This window comes from Pinus tabuliformis, chromosome 4_2 (assembly GCF_031772625.1).
Source record: "Pinus tabuliformis cultivar Carrire ecotype Pingquan chromosome 4_2, CPIR1, whole genome shotgun sequence".
NCBI classification, from domain to species: domain Eukaryota; kingdom Viridiplantae; phylum Streptophyta; class Pinopsida; order Pinales; family Pinaceae; genus Pinus; species Pinus tabuliformis.
Window position 1 is genome coordinate 557,402,758 of NC_142304.1, and position 25,113 is coordinate 557,427,870.

The 25,113-nt window shown below is 38.5% G+C and overlaps 1 pseudogene; it reads right to left on the minus strand.

The window, feature by feature from the left end:
• Window positions 1-658: 658 nt before the first annotated feature.
• Window positions 659-25,113, minus strand: part of LOC149170478 (uncharacterized) — a 56,148-nt pseudogene continuing 31,693 nt past the window's right edge.

Genomic DNA, 25,113 nt, shown 5'->3' on the forward strand with positions numbered 1-25,113 from the left:
AGTGCCATGTTCTTGATGTGCTGTAATCCTGGCTCATGTACACGTGTTAATACAAAACTTGTCTAATGTTGCTTGAAACATCATGAACCAAACTGGCTATGAATAATTACCATTTTATAACACATAGCTTCAGAACTCGTATATATCCTTCCTCTACTTGTTCTGCCTTTGCTGGATGCTCATACTTTGTTAATGAACCTCTTTATAAACCTCTTTTCAAAAATATTTGTCCTTTTTCACTCACAATTGACCAATCGAATTATAACGTGCAGCTACATTAGTTTCGTAGCGCGCTACAAAACTGCTGTGTAATTTCAAAAACACAGCTTAGGATCAAAATTTTACTTTCTTGAGTCTTTCTTTTTTTTGTAATGGCTTTTTCAACTATTATGAAGCTGTCCAAACTGAATATATGGACACCATTCTTCAAAGGTAAACTTCAAGAGGTAATTCATCAAAACTTTGGACTCAACCTTACTTGCTTATGTGATATCTTTTAGCTACAAATGTTCTTCATGCTAGCTTGGTTACTCTTCTTTGGACTGCTTCTCCTGTGGATTGTTCCTGTATTCCTTCTTTGACCTGACCATTCCCTTTCTTTCGATATACCCCTCCATGGAATTCCTGCAACGTGAATATTAAAGAAGTCTGCACCATCTCAATCTCTGTCACTGCCTCGCTTGCAATGGATGAGTAAACTATATGGCTAAGAGTCAACAAATGAAGTATCTGAGAATCCAATTTTGCTGGACGAATTGTTGGCAGATATGGTGGTGTTTGTTATAACAGGAGGCCGATTGGATTTCAGGCCAGAAACACCATAAAATCCACCAACGAAACCACCAAGAGCTCTACGGGGAACATTATTTAGAACAACCTTGTGATAGATAGGTTCATCAAGTTCTTTTTTCTTAGTGACTTTCAAATTCATGATACCTGATAAGATATTTATGAGATTTAGCACTTATTTAAGTAAAGGCAGTCTAAATAACTGCTCACGTGGACCACTTTGAGTTACGTCATTCAGGAGCAGTTGGGACAGCGAGTTGAACAAGCTATATCCACATTCTCGGTCTAAACAAAAGTAATAAGCATCCCAACTGTGTGACCAACGAAAAGTAACAGAAGAAGAAACAGAGCTTCACTATTGTTACCTTTTGCCAAAATGGCAAAAATTTGCATTCCCATACCAAGCGCTCTTGAGAATATGTAGAATGGAACACGATACAGGATACTCGTGAAAATGCACTGGATCAAGACCACTGGAAAACTAAGATGAAATCCACTCGGATAGAAAAATTCCTGTCAAACATGTTTTGCAATATGCACCAGTTTAGGGTCCATTCCAGAGTCTTTGTCAACATCAGGTGATTCTCAGTGCCATTGGCTTTATGAACCACAGGACCTGCAGTAGGAACCTACCGGGGAATAGGCATGGAAAGCACACCCTTGTTCAACATCTCGATTAAGAAATTGTCTTTACGCATGATACACATTACAACATCATGAGCTGAAAGATCTTTGACAACACAAAGTCGCTAAATGCTTTGAAATTGAACAGTCTTTTCCAAAACAGATGACCAGGAGATAGTTTGCATTTCCCAATCTGTAATTTTTAGGCTGTTCTTATAAAAATCACGGATCTCAAGTGTGTCTTTCAGCTGGGTGAAAAATCTCAGAAAACAGAATATCTAGTATAATGAAAATATCCCTAAAAACTGAGCTTAAGATTGTTTACAAGGAATAGTTTCAGACTGCCCCAAATCCAAAGAATATATGCAACACCCAGAAGGACATTTCCCTGATTGCTCTGATACCATTTCGAAAAGCCTAGTTGAACGACCAAAATCGCAGAGCAAAGTACAATTGCAAACATGTGCCAGTTCCAAGACACCTAATGACCTCCTAATGAGGATAAGCAGTTGGATATGATAGACGAAGTGTATAAGCTGACAACTGTTGATGTAAACACAACGGATTTTGATAAATATGACAACTGGGTGAGATTTTCTATGGATCCAAATGAATCCCCGATTTCGTAGCGCAACTAGTGTAAATTCTGGGTTTTGTGCTACGAAAGCACCTAGACAGTTTCATAACACATAAGAACCTTAAAACAAACTTGATACAAGGAATCTATGCGGGTTGTGGGACCAATGATGAATGAGAACAGATTATTTACCTTTATGTAACCATACCACAAAGATTCTAAAGACCTAGACACTACATTGAACATGGAAAAACTGAACTTGGACTAACACCTAACCTTCACAATCAAACTGATGCGAACAATTTGGAAATTGTTTCTTATGTGATAACAGTGCCAACTTGAGGTTGTCCTTTAAGAGTTGGAGAACTTGTTGTTGATGCTCGATGTGATGTTCCATTGCTTGAACCTTAGAATTTTCTCTTAAATATGATGTGATGGATGGTGGATGATATCCATAAAGTGCCATAAATGGGGTCATTTTTGCTGCAGTATGGAAGGAAGTGTTATACCACCATCCAGCCAGAGGCAACCATTTGACCCATTGTGTCTGTTTATCAAATACAAAGCAACGAAGATATTCTTACAAACATTTGTTTACTATCTCATTTTTCCCATCAGATTGAGGATGATAAGATGAACTATGAGCTAACTGAGCACCGAGACACGAAAATAATTTTGTCCAAACATTTCCAGTGAAAATGGGATCTCTATCGCTTACAATAATCTTTGAGTTTCCATGTAGCTTTTGAATTGTTTCCATAAATGCAGTAGAAACTGTACTGGCTTTAAATGGATGTGATAATGCACAAAAGTGTGCATACTTGGTAAGTTTTTCAACTACCACTATGATGAAAATCTTTCCTTCGGACTTGGGTAAACCTGTGATAAAATCCATTGAAACCTCCTCCCAACGTTGGCTTGGAATGGATAAAGGTTGGAATAGACCTGGAGTCTTAATCGTTTCAACTTTATTTTGTTGGAAAACCAAAAATTCCACCACAAACTTTTGAATATCCGAATTAAGGCCATCCCAAAAAAATTCCTTCTTAACCCTGTGGTAAGTTTTTAAAAATCCTGAGTGCCCTCCTAAGGGAGAATTGTGCAATTCCATAAGAATATTTTGTTTGAGTTGGGAATTATTACATAAGTATAAGCGATCTTTGTACCATAACGAATAATTTTTCAGCTAAATGTATCAGATGTACTGGGATCTTGTTGTAACTTTCGAATGAGTGCCCACACTTCTTCATCATTCTTCCATTCCTCCCTTGCTTTGTTTATCCAATCTGGTTGGATAATAGAAATGGTGCACAACAATGCTTCCACATCTTCATCCTTTATTGAGAGTGAATCTGCCACAACATTTTGCTTCCCTTTTTAGTAGATGATTTCAAAATCATAACCCAACATCTTTGTGACCCATTTTTGTTGCTCTTCAGAGTATAATCTTTGTTCTAAAAAGTATTTAAGACTATCATGATCTATGTTTACCTTGAAGTGTCTTCCCATTAGGTAGGGTCGCCATTTATTCATTGCATGTAGTATTGCCAACATTTCCTTCTCATAAATAGCTTTGTGTAAATACTTTCCCTTTATTGGACGACTTTTGAAAGCAATGGGTCTTTCATCTTGCATTAAAACAACACGAATTCCATTTTCTAAAGCATCACATTCCACAATAAAAGTTTTTGTGAAGTCCGGCATAGCTAAGACCGGTGCTTGGCACATTGCCTCTTTAAGATGTTAGAAGGCCTTTGTTACTTCCGGAGTCCATGAAAATGCATCTTTCTTCAATAATTTTGTTAGAGGTGCTGCTACTCTCCCATAATTCTTAACAAACTTGCGATAATACCCTGTCAACCCGAGAAATCTTAGCATATGCTTTATGGATGTGGGGATTTTCCATTCCTTAATGGCTTTAATTTTGCTAGGGTCTGCAGAAATTTCACCGGTAGAACAAACCGATACATGCAATGTCCTAAAGCATAATACTTGTTCTACTTCTACAAAACATTAAGCGGAAGCATAATCGAATTCATGAGCAACATCAAGTAGAAACATGCATAATTGATCAAGAGAAATAATCACACATAACACAAGATATATCCAGGGGAAAGCACCAGCGTAAAACCCCAACCATGTATTATCAATCAAGTGGAAATCCTCTTCACAATACAAAAAGAATTAGCTCTCAAGCTATTCAGTTCTCAATGAACTATGAAGATATGAAGATATGTCTCATGAACCAACCAAGCCCTGTATATAAAGGCTTTACCTATGGTCCAATCCCTATTTCCTTGCGCAGTTTGCTTAGGAAATAATAGAAAAAGCATATGCAATTAATTCCAAACATACCAAGTCAACCTATGGTCCAACTACGCAATATTTGAGGACACTAGTTCCTCAACCATGCAAAAACTACTTACTAGAAATAGTCAAGCATCTGATAGTACACTGTCCCACATCTGATCTCAATTGGGTCTCTGACAGAACTGACATGCAACAGTTGTCCATGAGTGAATTCTCAGTTATCTAAAATAATAATTGTCACATGCATGCAAGCATTAACAAACTATATTTTATTATTTTAAAAACTTGTTAAAATAATCTAACTGGACTTGACTAGTTAGAACTAAGTCAACTGATTCTCTCATTATAGAACTCATACTTATTCGCTCAATTAGTGGAGGAAATTAAGGATAAATTCCTCAATCAACGGGAAAACTCATGTGCATGCTCACAAAGACTTCAAATTCGAATTTCCTTAACTAATTAACTCAACTAAATTAATTAATTAATATTTCCAACTGCTGTTAAGACCAAAATTAATTTTACTTCCTATAGATAGACTAGGGACTGCTATAAATAGGAAGGGACCCAAAAATGTTACTTTTAGATCTTTCTATTTTTAGCAGTTTCACCTCTCACCCAATGTGGCCAATGACCTCACTAGACAAAATGCTATTTTTAGACATGCTATTTTTAGCACATTCTAAATTTAACATTTCTTGTTGCACATTTTTCAACAGGGTCTACCTTAACACCTTCATGAGATACAATATGACCCAGATATTCCATCTCTTGTACTCCAAAGAAACATTTGGAGCTTTTTGCATATAATTGTTTCTCCTCCAATAGTTTGAGCACCCTATCAACATGTTCAATATGATCCTTCCAAGACTTGCTGTAGATTAGTATATCATCAAAAAATACCAACACAAATTTTCTAAGGAAGGTTTTGAAAATGGAATTCATCAAACCTTGAAATGTAGAAGGTGCATTGGTAAGGCCAAAAGGCATGACCAAAAATTCATAATGACCCTCCTGAGTTCTAAATGCTATTTTTGGAATGTCTTCAGTATTTATTCTGATTTGATGATATCCTGAACGAAGATCCAACTTGGTGAAGTAAATTGATCCATGCAATTCATCCAATAATTCATCAATGACAGGAATGGGAAATTTATCTTTAACAGTGAGCTTGTTTAGCTCCCTATAATTTAGGCACATGCACCATGATCCATCCTTCTTGTACACCAGTGCTACTATAGCAAAGAAATAACTTTGACTAGGTTGAATTATACCAGCCTCTAGCATTTCTGCAACCATACATTCAATTTCACTCTTTTGGGCATAGGGATATCTGTATGTCTTGATGTTTGGAGGAACACTTCCTGGAATCAAATGAATAGCATGATCATGATCACGAATAGGTGGGAGACCTTTGGGAGTCTCAAATACCTTGGAATGATTGTCCAAGACTTTTTGGATATTTGGAGAAATAGATGATTTCAATGTGGGAACATCTAGCGAACATAATTGTGCAATTACACCTCGTTGTTCCTTCTTTAGAAGCTTTGTCATATCGTTAGAGCTGATTATCTTTCCCGGTTTCCCTGCAATACCCCTTAATTTAACTTCCTTTCCTACTGCACAAAATTTCATGAAAAGTTATTGAAAATTAAAAGCTATTGTACCCAAGGATTGTGGCCATTGGACTCCTAGTACAACATCAACACCACCCATGGGAATGGAAAGCATTGGGCTATTCAATACATATTCTCCCATGGATAGCTTGATATTAAGGCACTTTCCAGAGCAATTTATGATTCCTCCACTTGCAACCATCACTTGACACTCTGGTGTTGGATATAGGAAGCAATTCAATTCCTTTGCTATCTTACAATGAATAAAATTATTGGTACTTCCCAAATTAATCAGTACTATTACCTTTCTCTTCTTGATATGTCCTTCTATCTTGATAGTTTGAAGAGTGGTAATTCTAGCCAATGCATTACAAGATATGGTCAGATTCATTTCTTCTTTATCTAGGGTTTGATCCTGGAGTATATCCTCTTCTTTTGAAATTTCTTGTTCCTTTTCTTCCTCCTCTTCACAATCTATGTAGAATAATTTCTTCTCAACACACTTATGACCTTTAGTGTATTTTCTATCACAACTGTAACAAAGCCCTTTTACACTTTTTTCTTCCAATTGTTGTGGTGTAAACCTTGTAGGTTGTGGAAGGCTATGGGAAACAACACTTCCATCTTTACAGTTGTGAGTGGTAGGCTTCCCAGTTGCCATAGGGATATCTGTATGTCTTGATGTTTGGAGGAACACTTCCTGGAATCAAATGAATAGCATGATCATGATCACGAATAGGTGGGAGACCTTTGGGAGTCTCAAATACCTTGGAATGATTGTCCAAGACTTTTTGGATATTTGGGGAAATAGATGATTTCAATGTGGGAACATCTAGCGAACATAATTGTGCAATTACACCTCGTTGTTCCTTCTTTAGAAGCTTTGTCATATCGTTAGAGCTGATTATCTTTCCCGGTTTCCCTGCAATACCCCTTAATTTAACTTCCTTTCCTACTGCACAAAATTTCATGAAAAGTTATTGAAAATTAAAAGCTATTGTACCCAAGGATTGTGGCCATTGGACTCCTAGTACAACATCAACACCACCCATGGGAATGGAAAGCATTGGGCTATTCAATACATATTATCCCATGGATAGCTTGATATTAAGGCACTTTCCAGAGCAATTTATGGTTCCTCCACTTGCAACCATCACTTTCAACCATCACTTCTGTAGGGTTTGATCCTGGAGTATATCCTCTTCTTTTGAAATTTCTTGTTCCTTTTCTTCCTCCTCTTCACAATCTATGTAGAATAATTTCTTCTCAACACACTTATGACCTTTAGTGTATTTTCTATCACAATTGTAACAAAGCCCTTTTGCTCTTTTTTCTTCCAATTGTTAGGGTCCCACCCTAACCCCCTTATTTATGTAATGGGATCACGTCATAGTCAAGAGTCAATAAAGCCCATATTAATAATTGTAAGTGGTTAATCCACAATTAATGACGGAACCACAGTTAGTTGCAAATGGGCCATAGTATTAGATAGATGGTATTAATAAAACCCATGGTATTGGCCCATGGTATTGCATGTATGAGTCATATATAAAGGATAGAGACTCCCTGCGAGGAGCATCGTGTCTTATTTTGTAGTCGAGCTCTGCTCTATTGGAGGTTGCCCCCTCGAAGAGGCAAGTGAACATTACTCTATGAATAATAAAATCATTGCTATTCTGTGTTCTGTGTATCTTTTCTTCACATATTCTGTATTTGGGTATCATTTTGCAGGTTAAGAGCATAACAAGTAGTATCAGAGCACTTTCCAGGGCCGATGGGATCTCCATTTCTTAGCAATTTTTTTTGGGCTAGAGATGTGTTCCGGCGTCTTTAAACCACAGGGTCTGTCGTTGAGCGCATAAACTTGCAGATTTGGGGAGGCATGCACGCAGGAAATACAAGAGGTGGTCACGTCTGTTGGACTCCCTTGTAACCCCTGTGGGTACCCCTTTGAGTAGTAGCGCATTAGACAGAACCGCACACGGACTGTCTTCCACGTACCCTCTGGGTATATCGGAAGCCCCGTAGGCTCCCTTGAAACCTCGCCATAGATAAACCGTCGGCCGTCTTGCAGCTACAATACACCGAGAACAGCACTCGAGGAGATTACTCGCCCGTACGATAGGGTAGTCGAGTTGTACGGCTAAGGGTACGGTCGATCCTCCTTAGTTAGAGCCTTGAAACATTGGGCCGAGTACTACTGCCAGACCCTTATGTATATTGCGATCTGTAGCACCTGACACTCCTCAAGACCATAGTTTCCTTTTCTATCGGGGGATCACACAGCATCTCTTCCAGATCCGCCTGTGCAAAGGGGTGCAGCAGCAGCAGACATCAGTCCCGCAGTCTCGAGTTCGCATATCAACCATTCCGATCTATTAGATCCATCAGATTCGCGGAAGCAGTCTGTTCTGCCATCAGATCCGCAGAAGCAGTCTGTTCCGCCATCAGATCCGCCATTCAGATCTCTCAGATCCACCAGATCGGAGTCGTTGTGAAGGGTTCCTATACCGGGGTATAATTTTTGCAGGACTTTTGGCCGCATTGACATTTTGAGGATTTGGCCACTGCAGCATTGATAAGGAAGGAGTAAACTCCGTTAGGAGTTTTCAAAAAAAAAAGAGTCTGAGATCTTTCGGGGTGCTTATTGGTGATCTAGCCCATCAGAATCAGGACGACAAGCTGAGCACGGTCGTACCATTCACTTCTTAGTGAAAAATTTTTAGGTGGTCCCAATTTTAAAAAAATCCGGTTGGTGTATGGTAGAAACTAGAGCTCAAGCGATGGCCAATGAAAGGATGGACAAACTTGAAGAATCAATGCACAACCTCCACCTTCAGCTTACCGGACTATGTAGCATGGTTGAGAAAATAGTCCCGAAGGGCAAGGAGCAAGCCCACGAGGAGGAGTATAATGGCACTGAACACAATGAGGGTGAGTCTAGCCACTCTCCTCACGTCTGGCACACCCACCCACCACCCAGTCAGCGACCTCCCAAGTTGGATATGCATAAATTTGACGGTTCTCACCCGTCGGCATGGATAGCACAAATGGAGCAGTATTTCAAACTGAATCACATCTTCGATGATGCGACTCAGCTTATGTTGGGGAGCATGTACTTGGACAATGAAAGGTGGCAATGGTAGGAATGGCATCAGCGTTGCACTGGACCTTTTAGGACTTGGACCAAATTCACCAAAGCTCTTCAAGACCGCTTTGACCAGGAATCATCTTTTTTGGGTCGTCTTACTAAGCTCCGATAGACTGGTACAGTGGATGAATATATTACAGCTTTTGAAGCCTTAGCCTTCCGCACTTGGGGTCTCTTAGATGTGTTCTACACGAAATGTCTTATCAGCAGTCTTAAAGAAGCTATCAAAGCCCAAGTCCTATTGCACCACCCTCCCACATGGACGGAGGCTTGCAAGGTAGCTCGTAACGTGGAACGTGCATTAGCAGCCCAATACAGTCGCCCAAATTTCTCCGCTAAAGGTCACCCCCCACAGGCTCACAACACGACTCAAACACTTAAGGTCCAAAAGGTGTCACCTGCGGAAATGGCCGAAAGAAGAAAGCAAGGCCTATGTTACTACTGTGATGAAAAATACTCCCCAGGTCATAAATGCAAGGAGCCCAAATTTGTTCAAATTGATGCCACTGACTACAGCTCAACAGAGGAAGATCCACCACTGGATGAACAGGAGCCGCTAGAAGAAGACAACCAAAAGGACAATGTCTCTGACGAACCAGTTATTTCGTTGCATGCTTTGGCAGGGATTTCTTCCCCTCAAACTCTCAAAATCAGAGGTTTTATTAAACATCGCCCAGTAGTAGTCTTGATTGATAGTGGAAGTACACATAATTTCATCCATCAAAAAGTCGCAGAAGCAGTGCATTGTTTTGTATGAGCAATTTCTAACTTCCAAGTTCAAATTGTGGATGGAGGAACAATGAAATGTGAAGGCTGCTGTGAAAATGTCAAACTTCAAATGGGGGATTATCAGTTGAAAACCCACATGTTTGCCATACACATGGGGGGTTGCGACATTGTCCTCGGCGCTGAATGGCTCCGCACTCTTGGGCCAATCACAATGGATTTCCAGGAGTTATATATGAGTTTTAAGCAGAACAACTACACGCATACCCTCCGTGGACTCCAGGCGGGAGCCCCCTCTATCATCAGCTCGCATAGGATGGAAAAATTGTTAAAAAAGGGCAATCATGGAGTTGTAGCTCAATTTAATGCCATCCAGGCAGTCAAAACAAAGCCTCTACCAATTCATCCTGAGATGCAACAGATTTTAAATAACCATCTGCCGGTCTTTGACAAGCCTCATGAGCTTCCACCCTCGCGAGGGGAACATGACCATAGCATCACCTTGGTTCCAGGGTCCCAACCCCCAAATGTGCACCCATACACATATCCGTTCACCCAAAAGAATGAAATAGAAAAAATCATCAAGGAACTTTTGGAAGCAGGTGTCATTCGTCCCAGCATTAGTCCTTATTCATCCCCAGTGGTCATGGTGCTCAAGAAAGATGGGGAGTGGCGGATGTGTCCCGAATTTAGGGCCCTCAATAAGTTGACAGTCAAAGATAAATTTCCCATCCCGGTGGTTGATGATTTGCTGGATGAACTCAATGGGGCTCAATTCTTCACTAAGCTGGATCTTCGCTCAGGCTACCACCAAATTCACATGAAGGAAGTCGACATCCCCAAGACTGCTTTCAGAACTCATGAAGGCCATTATGAATTCTTGGTCATGCCATTTGGTCTTTGTAATGCCCCCTCTACTTTTCAGAGCCTTATGAACCACATTCTCAAACCATATCTTAGGAAATTTGTCCTTGTTTTCTTCGATGACATCCTCATCTATAGTTGCACTTGGGCTGCACATCTTCAGCATGTAGATCTACTCTTACAACTGCTCCGCAAGCATAAATTATTTGTCAAGATGTCTAAGTGTTCGTTTGGCATGGCAGAAGTAGAGTATTTGGGCCACATTGTGGGGTGTGAAGGTGTCAAGGTGGACCCCAAAAAGATCCAGGCAATGCAGGAATGGCCTCAACCTAAGACCTTGAAGAGCTTGAGAGGATTTTTGGGTCTCATAGGCTATTATCATAAATTTATCCGCAACTATGGCCGCATAGCGAAGCCCCTCACCCAACTCCTAAATAAAAATTCATTCTTCTGGAATGACGAAGCACAACAGGCCTTTACAGCTCTAAAAAATGCCATGTGTTCCACTCCAGTCTTAGCACTACCTGACTTCACCAAATCTTTTGTCATTGAATGTGATGCTTCGGGTACAGGTATTGGGGCAGTCTTGATGCAGGAAGGGCGACCGTTGGCCTTCACAAGCCAACAACTGAGTGGGAGGAATCTGGGCCAATCTACCTACGAGAAGGAAATGATGGCCATCTTACATGCAGTCGAGACCTGGCGACCTTACTTATTGGGGCGACGTTTCCAAATCTGCACAGATCATCACAGTCTTAAATATTTTTTGGAGCAACGCCTATCCTCCCCACAACAAAATAAATGGCTAGCCAAAATGCTGGGATATGATTATGAGATCATTTACAAGAAAGGGAAAGACAATAGTGTAGCAGATGCATTATCTCACCAATTTGAGGAGGAAAGTACTCTGCTAGCAATTTCCCTCCCCATTCCAGAATGGATTGAAGAGGCTCGCAGGGAATGGTTTTCACACCCCGGGCTCTCCCAACTCATTTCTCAATTGCAGTAGATCCAAATTCCACCAAGGGCTACTCGTGGCAGGATGATATTCTTCACTACAAGGACAGAGTCATAATATCACCAACATCCACCCTCAAAAGTCGCATTTTGGCAGAATTGCACTCATCTCCCATTGCAGGACATTCGGGCTTTCAGAAGACGTATGCTCGCACCAGAAGATCATTTTTTTGGATAGGCATGAAAAAGGACATCCTTACTTTCGTAGCAGAATGTGATGTCTGTCAATGCCACAAAGGGGAAACCGTCAACACACCAGGCACGTTACAACCATTGCCCATTCCGGCATCAATTTGGATGGAGGTTTCTATGGATTTCATTACAGGTCTTCCAAAGTCAGGGAACAAGTCAGTCATCATGGTGGTTGTGGACCGACTGCCGAAGTATGCTCATTTCTACGCCCTACCCCACCCATTTACACTAACTTTGGCTGCTCAATCTTTCATGGATCAGATCTTCAAATTGCATGGCATGCCCACTTCTATTGTGTCCGACCGCGACTCGATCTTCACCAGTAATTTTTGGCAGGAACTCTTCAGAATACAAGGCACTCAACTCAAACTCAGTACTTCCTATCATCCGCAAACAGATGGTCAAACCAAAGCCGTCAACAAATGTCTAGAAACCTACCTTAGGTGTTTCACTTCAGAAAAGCAACACCTTTGGGTACAGTGGTTACCTCTGGCTGAATGGTGGTATAACACCAACTATCATGCCACCACCAAAATGACTCCCTATGAAGTAGTATATGGTCAACTCCTGCCTTCACCTACTTCGTATCTCAAGGGATGCTCAAAAGTAAAAGCAGTGGATCAACTTCTACAACACCGCGCAACCATGCTCGCCCATCTTCGAGCGAATCTTCATCAAGCTCAGAACCGCATGAAGCAACAGGTAGACCAGCATCGCTCAGAGCGCCAATTTCAAGAAGGGGATCAGGTATTTTTACGGCTACAACCATATAAGCAAACATCACTCAAGGACAAGGGGTGTCAGAAACTCTCTCCCAAATTCTACGGACCATATCAAGTACTTCAGCGCATTGGATAAGTGGCCTACAAGTTGGCCTTGCCACCTACTGCAAAAATCCATCCAGTTTTCCATGTCTCATGCCTCAAGAAAGTGATTGGGAACAATTGTAGAATTCAGACCAGTCTACCTGAATTGGATGAAGAAGGGTCCATCTGGCTTCATCCCGAACAGGTCTTAGACACACGAGACAAGCAACTGCGTGGCCGCATGATTAAGGAAGTCCTCGTCAAATGGAAAGACACCTCTCCGGAAGATGCAACTTGGGAACCAACCACTATTCTTCAGCAGTTTCCGCAGCTTCAGCCTTGAGGACAAGGCTCGTCTTAAGGGGGAGGGCATGTTAGGGTCCCACCCTAACCCCCTTATTTATGTAATGGGATCACGTCATAGTCAAGAGTCAATAAAGCCCATATTAATAATTGTAAGTGGTTAATCCGCAATTAATGACGGAACCACAGTTAGTTGCAAATGGGCCGTAGTATTAGATAGATGGTATTAATAAAACCCACGGTATTGGCTCGTGGTATTGCATGTATGAGTCATATATAAAGGATAGAGACTCCCTGCGAGGAGAATCATGTCTTATTTTGTAGTCGAGCTCTGCTCTATTAGAGGTTGCCCCCTCGAAGAGGCAAGTGAACATTACTCTCTGAATAATAAAATCATTGCTATTCTGTGTTATGGGTATCTTTTCTTCGCATATTCTGTATTTGGGTATCATTTTGCAGGTTAAGAGCATAACACTCCACTTGCAACCATCACTTGACACTCTGGTGTTGGATATAGGAAGCAATTCAATTCCTTTGCTATCTTACAATGAATAAAATTATGGGTACTTCCCAAATTAATCAGTACTATTACCTTTCTCTTCTTGATATGTCCTTCTATCTTGATAGTTTGAAGAGTGGTAATTCTAGCCAATGCATTACAAGATATGGTCAGATTCATTTCTTCTTTATCTAGGGTTTGATCTTGGAGTATATCCTCTTCTTTTGAAATTTCTTGTTCCTTTTCTTCCTCCTCTTCACACTCTATGCAGAATAATTTCTTCTCAACACACTTATGACCTTTAGTGTATTTTCTATCACAACTGTAACAAAGCCCTTTTGCTCTTTTTTCTTCCAATTGTTGTGGTGTCAACCTTGTGGGTTGTGGAAGGCTGCGGGAAACAACACTTCCATCTTTATAGTTGTGAGTGGTAGGCTTCCCAGTTGCCATAATTTTTCTTTCCATTTTTCTTGCTAACCTGAATGCCTTCTCCAATGAATCAGGTTCCCAAAGGTGAAACTCATGTTGGATATTATGCTTTAAAGTCCTTATGAATACATCAATCCTATGCTCCTTTGGAATATCTTTTACCCTTATGTTCAATTTTTGAAAGTCCCCAATGTGCTCCATCATTGAACCCTTTTGTTTGCGATTTATCAATTGGCTAAAAAAGGTGTTGCTTTTTGTATCCTCATAATGTGCTATCATTTCTTCCATAAAAATTTCCCAAGTGACAATTTGTTTACGAGAGAAAAGCCATCGATACCATACAAACTAATTTTGTTCCAAATATAAAGTTGCAATACATACCTTTTGTGTGTTTTTCACATTATGGAGATCGAAATATTGCTCCATCTGTAGTATCCATGTTCCGAGATCCTTGCCATCAAACTTCCTCATATCGATTTTTGGAACATGGTGGGTCTTCAATCCAACATTAGAGTCTATAAAATCATGATTGACATTTCTTTTGTTATCATAATGAGTTTCCTTTACTACCCTTTCACCATTAGTGACCATTTCTTGTAGCAACTTATTCAAATTTATCTTCAATTCTTCCATCTTATCATCCATGCCATTCATCTTAGCGTCCATGCCATTCATCTTAACTTCCATGCCATCCATCTTAACTTTCATGCCATTCATATTAGCTTGCACACCATCCATCTTAACTTGTATGCCATTCATATTAGCTTCCATGCCATTCATCTTGGCTTCATCTCCCTTTAGTGAGAGTGAAATTTGTTGTACTTGGTCTTGTAATTTTGATATATCATGTTGCATTTCTTCCTCTTCTTCACGAGTCATGCTAGAGATTTCAGGTTGCTTACTAGGTGTTTCCATTTTCTTTCTTCGGGGAATTCATTAATGCTAATAATTCTTCACTATTCCCTTTGAATTCCTTCAAACTAATTTTTTAAACCTATCTTATGCAAAATTTTAAAAAAACTACACACCGTTTTTTTCACTTTGTAAGAGCTCGATATTGAATCTATTGTATCTCTGTAACTACAGATCTCGAATATCTGAAATTTCGTTTTGTGGTAGTCTTTTGAGTCCTCTTTCTAACCTTGCAAATCTGATCATGATTGGATTCTCCAAGGAAGAGTTATGCCAAATCTCCCACAGTGACCTGATTATAGACTAGTTCAGTAGAGCGAACTTGTACGACATGCCACATGTCCCTATTTCAGCCTTAGTAACTGAAACTGATAGACAGAAAAATACTGACCGTCCTCTTTCTGAAAATTCTTACGAAATTTCAATCTTATGCTCAAAACAAAAGTTATGACGATTTTCCCCAGGTCACCTATTTGGAATGTAATTCGAGAGTCTGCAAAAGCCCTAACTTCCTCAAATCTTATCTCCACAAATATAGCGAGACAAGCTCTAAAATTTGGACCCGAAGTTTAGAAGGATTTCAGCTCAAATTTGTTTTTTTGTAGCTTCTAAAATGTCATAGAAAAAAAGTTATAGTGAAAATTCCATGAAGACCTGTTTGGAGCAGCGAAACCCTAGAATCCAAAGCTCTGATACTAAATGTTAGGAAACCAGCTCACAAAAAGATAGAAAAGATAGATCAACGCCTTAGAATTAAACCTCTTCAAGGGGGAAACCTCCTTTACATTACAGAAATGAACAATTCTTGGATGATACAAATGACTAAACCTCCCTTCTATATATAGGAGTGTAAGGGGTCACAATAGAATCAAGCCGACATAACAGTAATAACATAAGGGCACAAAAATAATAATAGTGGTTTTGTATGGGGCATACTAATAACAATATGGGGACAATAGGGGCACAATAATAACAATAAGGGATACAATGAAAATAGTAATGGGGAAATCACTAGTATTATAGGGCCCTAACACAGAGAAGAAGTCAAACTTGAGACAAGCAAATAAGACGTATATGAGATAGAAAAATGATGAATTTGTGGAAGAGTTTCTAGGTTTATTTTAGGAAAAGAATCAAGCTTTTCTTGAGATAAGAAGAAGGTCAAAGTTTTTTCCTACTAAAGCAGACTAGGCCAATTTTTTTGAGCAATAGATTGACCTATCTTGTGGGAAGTTTGACTAGGTTTGACCAGGGCTATCAATTTGACTTTATGTTTGACTTAGATGTATCTCCGTTGACTTAGATAATTTCTCTAAGGAAAATATTGTTGGGTTTTTCCCCAAGTGGGTTTTCCGACGTAAAAGTATTATATTCTTGTTTGGCTGTCTCTTTATGATCCTACTGGCATTTTGTTTTACTGTTGACATCCTCTGTGTAATTACTTTATGATGAATATGAATGTAATAAAATATTAATCTAAGAGAAACCATAAGAAGTAATTATCATTTTATAGGATGCTTGAAAAATCAACACAAGTCACAAATAGTCCTCTTCCTTCCTTTTTCTTCCACCCCACCCACCTTCCCCCCTCGAAAAAAAATATCCACTCCTCTTAAAGCTAGGACATTTATAGCTTTCAAAGGTAATTTGCTCTTGAGACTTATTCATTTCCCTATGGAAATTACAACTCTTTAGTTTCTCACATTAAACTAATTTAATACAATACAAAAATTGTTTACAAATTTTAGAACATGGAAATGATAGTTATTACAAGATGACAAATTTCTCCACTTGGACCCCCAAGATTTGGTGAAGATACACTACCCAATTTTGATAGTGTGACAAGGTCATATTGATCCTATTGAGAAGTAGGCCCTCCATTGTGACATGATATTCTTCATTTATTTGTGATAATGTTTGAACATCCTTTTCTAATGAGACCAAGAAGGAATTCATGATGATTTGTTCCTTTGAAGGTTCTACAATATGTTGCTTTAGGGAATCCATTGTTGTTTTTCTATTAAATACACTGAATGATAATTCCATAACATTGACAACCTTGTCCAATTCCCTATGGACTTATTGATATGGCCTTACTTCTCCTTGGTCTCTGATGGGTGGCCTTTATTCATTTTGATCAATATTTTTACCAAGGAGTAGTTTATTTGATATAAAGCCATGAATTTTTCTAAAGCTCCTTCTAACTTCTCTAGAGTCTTCAAGGCCCTATTCAAAACAATGTAGTGATAGCTTATCTCTTCTTCACTAATTTTTGGTATTTCTTGGGGAGCGTCTGGTAAGTCCTTTGTTCAGTGCTTCGTCTTATTCACATCGCTCAACTTTCCTCTTAGTTGTGCACCTTTTTCTTTATCTTTCTCTCAAAGTGGAAAACTTTTTGTGGAAATCTTTTATATCGATTGAAGGTAAGGATATACTTATTTAACTATTACTTTGTAAGACCCATGTACTTGAGCAACACAAGCCTAGTATTCTTCCATCCTAATTCTCTTATTTAGGTTACTTGTTCTCATCTCTTAGAATTCTATTTTATTTCTCGAACTCCGTTATATGCTCATCCCTTTTGCTAATGGGTTTGCATTAGTTTCAGGGATTGTGGCTCTTTCATGTTGGAAATGTAACTAGGTTTGGTCCTCATAATTATTGTAATTGTATCATTATGTATTTCACGTAAAAAAAAATATTATTATGTTCATTTTTATTTATAGTCAAATCATGTTCTTCATGCTTATAGAGTTTATTGAGTCAAAATAAATTTTATAATGAGTCAAAGAAATACAATTTAGTAAAAGTCCCATTTGAACATCCAGTAAGAAAAAGTTAAATTATTTTGTTTGAGTAAAAAGTAAAATTGTCATCCACAAGATCAAGTCGGCCCTACCTGGACAAGTCAGCCTAGAAGAGGTATCTATTTAACCCTCCTGGATGTGTATATATAGAGGATAACTCAACCACTTTGGATACTAATCACTCACTCATCAATAATATCTATTTTTGTGCAAGAGAAACAACAAAAACAAGAAAAACAATGAAAGTCAAAGGAGAAAGAGAGAGAAGTTAAAGGAGAGAGAAACAAGCTAATTTGTACCCTAATTTTGTCCACACGTGAGATATTTTTTGGGGTTTCTGAGGTTGTTACAAGGCCAAAATACATCCTTCGTTGCAGGTCCAGAATTTTCAGAAGTTTGACCAATGTTGACTTTGTTGACTTTGACTTGTTGAAAGGAGGCCTGAAGGAGGGCTAACTTGGGGTCTTTGTGGAAGTGTTGGTCTCAGTATTGGGTTTTGGATATCTCATTTTGATCTAATTCTATAAGAAGAGGATTTTCTTGGGTTTTCCCCCTTGTGGGGTTTTCCCCTGGCTTGGAGCCTACATTTTTGTGTTCTTTGTCTCTTGTGATCTTCATATTTTGTATAATTTGGGTAATTTATTGTTGAATAGAACATAATAAAACAATAAAAGGTCAAAAAAATTCACAATTAATTATCAAGTCAGAGAAATCAACCTTATTATACAATTATCTTGATTTACCAACATGGTATCAAAGATAAAGTGAAGGAAGGACAACTTGAAGATTACTCTTGTTGGCACTTTTGAAGACACTTCTACATCAATCATCAACTACATTTGAGGACACCATTTGCAACAAACATATTTAAAGATATTATTTTATCAAGGGCATAAGGAAGAAGATTCAAAGACCATTGTCTTTGTAGAAGTCATCACTCACTTTTAAAAGGAGGCCATTGTAACAGTTATCTCTCTCTTTAAATATCATTGAAGAATTTTGGAAACATTGTCAAGTTCTTGTTCATTCATAATCCATCAATTGAAGAAGTCATCATAGAAACTCAAATATATTATTGTATAAACCATCCATGAATACATCACTATAGCAAACCACCACACAAAAACATCTTTGGAGACTCTTGGAAGCATTGTCAACATTCTTGAATCACTCCTATAACAACCTGGAAATCCCCTTTGAAAAATAAGTACTTTACTACATCCTATGTCTCATTCCTTTAGACAAATGGGATCTATATATAAGGAAGGTAACAAGCTCGATAGAGCCTGTAATTTCAAGGCTTGGAAGAAAAGAATTAATTCAGTTCTCATAGAAAATGAAGTCATGTATTTTTTATTGGCAAAATTCCAGAACCAGACAAGAGAAATTCTCAAGCAATGGCCAAATACAATAAAGGAGAAGTTAGGGCTCAAAAAATCATCTTTTATTCTATTAAGGATCACCTCATCTCTTTTGTTTCAGATTTGTCCACATCCAAAGAAGTCTATGACAAATTAGCCAAACTATATTATCTCAATACTATAGGTCAGAAAATCTCTCTAAGGAATTAAATTTATAGAACAAGGATATCAAAATATGAGGATGTGTCATCATACCCTATGAAAATCTCAAAATTGAAGGATCAACTTCAAGGGATTGGAGAAGTCATATCCGATCTTGAATTAATCACTTTCGTACTCAATGCCTTACCTTCATATTGGAGTGGTTTTATAAGCAGCATTTATGCAAGAAATGAAACTCCAACATTTGAAGAAATTTGGGCACAATGTGTTCTAGAAGAAGTAAGAATAAAAGCCAAGGGCGACATTGAACCCAATACTAAAAATGTTTAAGATTTTGTTGCTAGATCAAAGAAGAATATTGGAATATTTGGAATATTTTAACCTCATCATATATACAACAACTACAATCAACCATGTGGAAATTGCTACATCTCTAGAGTACAATGATTTGGTTGCAATGAATTTGTACATTATATAAGAGATTTTACCAAATGTCCTAAGAACAAGAATAATGATAAGAGGAAAGAGAGAACTGAAGCACATATTGTAGAATATGAAGAAGTTGAAAAGAAACCCAAGATTGAAGACAACAAGGGCCTTTACTATTGAGGAAATCAACATGTTTGCAAGAAAGTTTGTTTTTCATTTTTGAAGTTAGCGGTTAGAGTAGTAGTTATAGTTAAAGTATAAAAAATCCATGGGATTCACAAGTTATAGAGTTGTTGAAGAAACATATATAACACTGGAACTAATAGAGTCTACATAAAGTAGAAGGGACACTCAAAATTGAAAGCAGACATCACATCATTCAGTTAGACAAAATAGAAGATTTAGGTCATCAAAAGTTGTCTACACATCATTCCACAATCACAAGCATTTTACAATCGATGAAGCAATTAGTTTCATCATGAAGATTTTGAAGAAGTCATTGTAGAGCCTCTACTTTACACCTACTTGTCTACCATTTCCCTCAGTTTTTCCTCAGCTTTTCTTCACTTTTGCCTCATTTTCACTGTAAAACCACCCAGATCATTACATTAGGTGTCATTAGGCATGATTAAGTAAGTTTTGCTAATGGGTGACTGTTTTGTTTAGATTTTGACTTACTTGCAGGAATTCCGCAGCTGTCTGGCAATCCCGTAGCCATTCAGCGATCCCGCAGCCATCTGATGATCCCGCAGCCTTTTTGTTAAACTCAAGGTTCCACGTGTCAGTTTGCCAAATGAGCCACATGGGCACTTAGGTATCAACGTGCTCGAGGTTCCTGTGCCATTTGTTCAACCATCCACGTCATCTGTACCTCCGGTCAAAACTGGTCAAGTTACGGTCAAATAAAGGCAGCTTAACGATGATTGTAAGCTGTTAGGTCACGTCAGCTCAAACGGTGACTTGTCCGCATTTTGCAGGTGGTAGGGGACATGATCCAACACTGGATTCATTGCCCATGACGACAGAACCTCCAGCTCATCCACGCAGCCTTATGATGTGTCAATGAACCTTAAATACGCATTACAGTTAGTTGTTTTTCAGTTATTAGCTGTACGTGTTAGGCCATCCTTCAGATGCCTATATATACTTGCGTCTGCGTACGCTTATTTTACTTTTTAGCTGCTGTACTCTCTGAACTTGTGATAATTTTAAGAGCATTTGTAAACTCTGTTTTTATAGTGCTGTTCTAGCACTCTGTTTTGTACATTTCTGCAAATGGAGCAATAGAAACAGTGCTGTTTTGAAGCTTTCAGTTCCTTAAGTCTTCTTGTGGCTGAATGAATGGAGGGCCCCTGTTCATGTTAGCCTCTGTAAAGTATTTTATGTTCAACATTTCTTTATTTTCTCATTCAGCATTTCTTTAAACATGTATAGTTTGATTTATTTGATTTCTTTTCTTTCAAGCTGATCAGTATTATTTCCTTGCAGGTTTTTAGCCCGGGATTTGTTTTTATGTTTGTGTATTTTCTTTACAAACTAATGGTATTTGAAGTTGACAGGTTCAAGTTGCTGTCTTTGTTTTTATAGCTGATTTTTAGTCTTATTTCTCAAAGTTCTGCTAACGCATGAATGATCTTTTATCATAAATTGTTATCTTTTAAGGATCAGAATACCACTAACTTGCAGTTGGCTTTGAGTGCTTTTTAGACTAACCTTTCACTACTTTCTAATCATACTTTGCATAGTACATATGGCAGAAGTAGAGAGTTAGAAAGAGCAAAACGTTATCACTAGTCTTTAAAGTAGATTTTTCTTATTTTTAATCACTTTTCTAATTCAACTTGAGCTACTTCCTAATCGTGCTTTACACAGCACTATGTGTTTGAAGCAGGGAGTTAGGGATAGATAATCATTATCTTTGGTTTTAAAAGTGACTTTCTTTTCTTTTGTTTGCAGCAGCATGAATGGTGTCTAGTGCCATTGGAAGTGGTTATTTGCTTTCAAGTTATTTCAAGTTACTTATTTCTTTCAAGCATTTCCTTTCAAGCAAGTAGTTAGAGATCACTAATCACACACTCTCGCTCATTTAGGATTCACTCCACACACACTATCACTCATCTGTTTATAAATCACCACTCCATTTTAGGAAGATAAATTAACCACAAACAACACCCCCAACGATAAAAAAAAACTCTAAGAGGTTGCTTAAGTACATATAGTACACCTTCACTTCATCAGCTTACGAGCCCCGGGTTGACAATTAATACTAGCAATTTAGATAACACTAAATTGACTAAACATTTTGGCGCCGTTGCCGGGGAAGTGAAATTAAGTAGCCATATTCTTAGGAAAAAAAAAACATAAAATTTCAAGAAAAGAAGTTAATAGCCTATCTAAGTATGCTCTCTTCTTGCACTTCAAAGTGATCTGGAAGATCAGAAAGGAGAAAGTTATTGATTTAATAGTTTCTTGAGTATGCTCTCTTCTTGCACCTAGAGTGACCTGGAAGATCAGAAAAAGAACTATTAACTTGACTTGAAGATAAAATAAAAAAATGCCATTTATTACACAAGTAAGAATTTGACTCCCACAGAGTTAAATTACACTGTTACTGAAAAGGAATTTCTAGCCGTTGTTCATGCGATAAACAAGTTTAGACATTATATAACCGGTTATGAAACCTTTGTCCACACTAATCACTCTGCCATTAGATACCTCATGAACAAACCAGTCACTAATGGTAGAGTTACAAGATGGCTTTTGCTTTTACAAGAATTCAACATAACTGTGCTAGATCGACCAGGTAAACAGAACACAGTGGCTGATTTCTTGTCTAGAATTCAAAACACTAACGAGGATTCTCCTGTAGAGGATAAATTTCCAGATGAGTATTTGTTTGCAATAACTACCAAAACTCCTTGGTATGCTGATATTGCTAATTATTTAGTTACTGGAAAGCTACCTTTACATTTATTTCCTAATGAGAAAAGAAAAATCATTCAGGAGAGTTCACATTATTCTTGGATTTCTAATGAATTGTTCAAAACAGGGCCAGATTTTATGATCAGAAGATGTGTACGGGAGGATGAAATGCCTGACATCCTTAAGGCATGTCATGACGAACCTTGTGGCGGACACTTTGCTGATAAGAGGACAGCCTATAAAATCCTTTCTTTAGGATATTATTGGCCTTCTCTCTTTAAGGATGCAAAGCAATATGTTAGAAGGTGTGACAGTTGTCAGAGAGTTGGGAGACCAACTCTTTCAAATGAAATGCCACTACAGCCACAGGTATGCATCGAACCCTTCGAGAAATGGGCTCTAGATTTTGTTGGACCAATTAATCCGCCATCCAAGCAAAAGAGATATATATTGGTTTTTACTGATTATGTTACTAAGTGGGTAGAAGCTAAAGCATTGACTTCTGCTACTGAAAATTCAGTTGTTCAATTTCTTTTTGAGGATATTTTCACTCGTTTTGGTGTCCCAAGAGAAATTGTAACAGATCAGGGGAGCCAATTTACATCAAGGATGATGGAGAAGCTGATGGAGGAGTATAAGATCAAGCATAGAACATCTACTCCATACCATCCGCAAGCGAATGGTCAAGTAGAATCTACAAATAAAGTTCTTGAAAGCATCATCACAAAGACTGTTCATCTTCATAGAAGAGATTGGGCGGAAAGGCTTCCTGAAGCCTTATGGGCCTATAGAACTACATGGAGGAACACCACAGGACATTCTCCCTATGAACTTGTTTATGGGAAGGAAGTCCTGTTCCCCATTGAGTTCCAAATCAAGACCTTCAAGACAGCAGTTCAATTGGGGATGAGCTTATCAGAAGCCCAGAAGCACAGAATGGACCAGTTAAATGAACTAGATGAAATGAGACAAGATGCAATTCTAAGGACCGATCTAGTTCAGCACTAAAGAATCAAATGGCATGATCGACATATCAAAGAAAAGAAGTTTCAAAAGGGTGATTGGGCACTCTTGTTTGATTCCAAATTTAAGGACTTCAAAGGAAAATTTCAAACTCATTGGCTTGGGCCATATGAGATTGATGAAGTCTTTAATAATGGAGCAGTTAGAGTGAAGACTATTGATGAACTTCAAACTCCCTTTATTGTGAATGGCCACCGGTTGAAAGTTTACCACAAGCCACTCTCAAAAGAGGAGTTTGTTAAGTTGTTCCAAGGCGATTCTGAAATGAGGCTGGTGGAGAAGAATTCTTCTCCTCCATCAGCCTAATCTCTGTTTCTTTCAATTTCAATAAAAAAGAATAAATGTATGAGCTTGAAAACCAATCTCTGATTGGCAGTCTCATGCAGAAAACCTGAGGTGAAAATCAGGGTCACCTGACACCTCATGTTTTCCAAAAAAAAAAAAAAAAAAAAAAAATCTCTCTCTCCCTTTCATCTCATTTCGCCATTTCATCCATTCCATTTCACCATCTCATTCCATCTAACCATTCTCACTTCACCTCACTGCTTTCCACCCATTCATCCATTCATTCCATTTCATTTCATTAATAAAGGTTTTTTCAGGCAACTAAAGTTATTTTGTGCAGCTGGAGGACACCATTGCAGTTCCCGCAGCTATTTGGCAATTCTGCAGCCGTTTAGCCTTTCCGCAGCCCTCTGCACCTGCACAAAGAAACACAGTCTGTTTGAGAAATTTCTACAGTTCAAAAATCATCAATAACAAGGAGGAAAGAGTCATGTAACAACAATAAGTTGACAAAGGGTTAGTGGAAAATCATCAAAAGGGCAAACCAAATGCGGATCTGAGGTATGTTTTAAATCTTAAACTTACAGTTATTTCATTATGCAAAGTTTTCTGGGTTATGTCTTTTTGCCACTAATTGTAATGATTACCCATTTTCCCTACCATGCGACCATATATCCACGTATCTCTCAAGTCTATCAGTCCTTAATTACCACGATTTTGAAAATCACTTACGGCTGCTTCTATCATTAAGGCTTTCGTACCCTAGTGACGTAGCCTAATGTACTACGACTCTCTAAGTCCTCATCCCGAAGCCATGTGTAAACCTACAGCCGAAATCTAAGGATCTAGTCGTTTCCATTCATTATTTCGAAACCCTCCTACGCTCATAACACTCCATTTCACGCTGTTCCATTCTCTCATTTCCTTCATTCCGTTCCACTCACTACGTTGCCTCCATAAACCATACTCTGTTTTTTCCTCTCTGCTAATTCTGAGAAACAGTGAATACATATAACCAGTGAACGTATGTTACGGTTGTATTACGACTGCTAAGCCACCGTTCCACTGTGTTAAAGCTGTTAATCCACCATTTCACGATGTTCAAGCCGTGAATACACTGTGTCTAAGGCTATTGCTGAAACCATACAACCTCTTTTCCACAACATTCTGAACAGAGCCGAGAATTTACTGTGTAAAGCCACCATTGAAGTCGTGTTTTAGAACAAAGCCGTAGAGTCAATGGGGAAACTTTTAAGGGCTGAACCAGAAGGTTCAAAATTCCTGGAAGCATATCCTCAAGTTAAGGAGG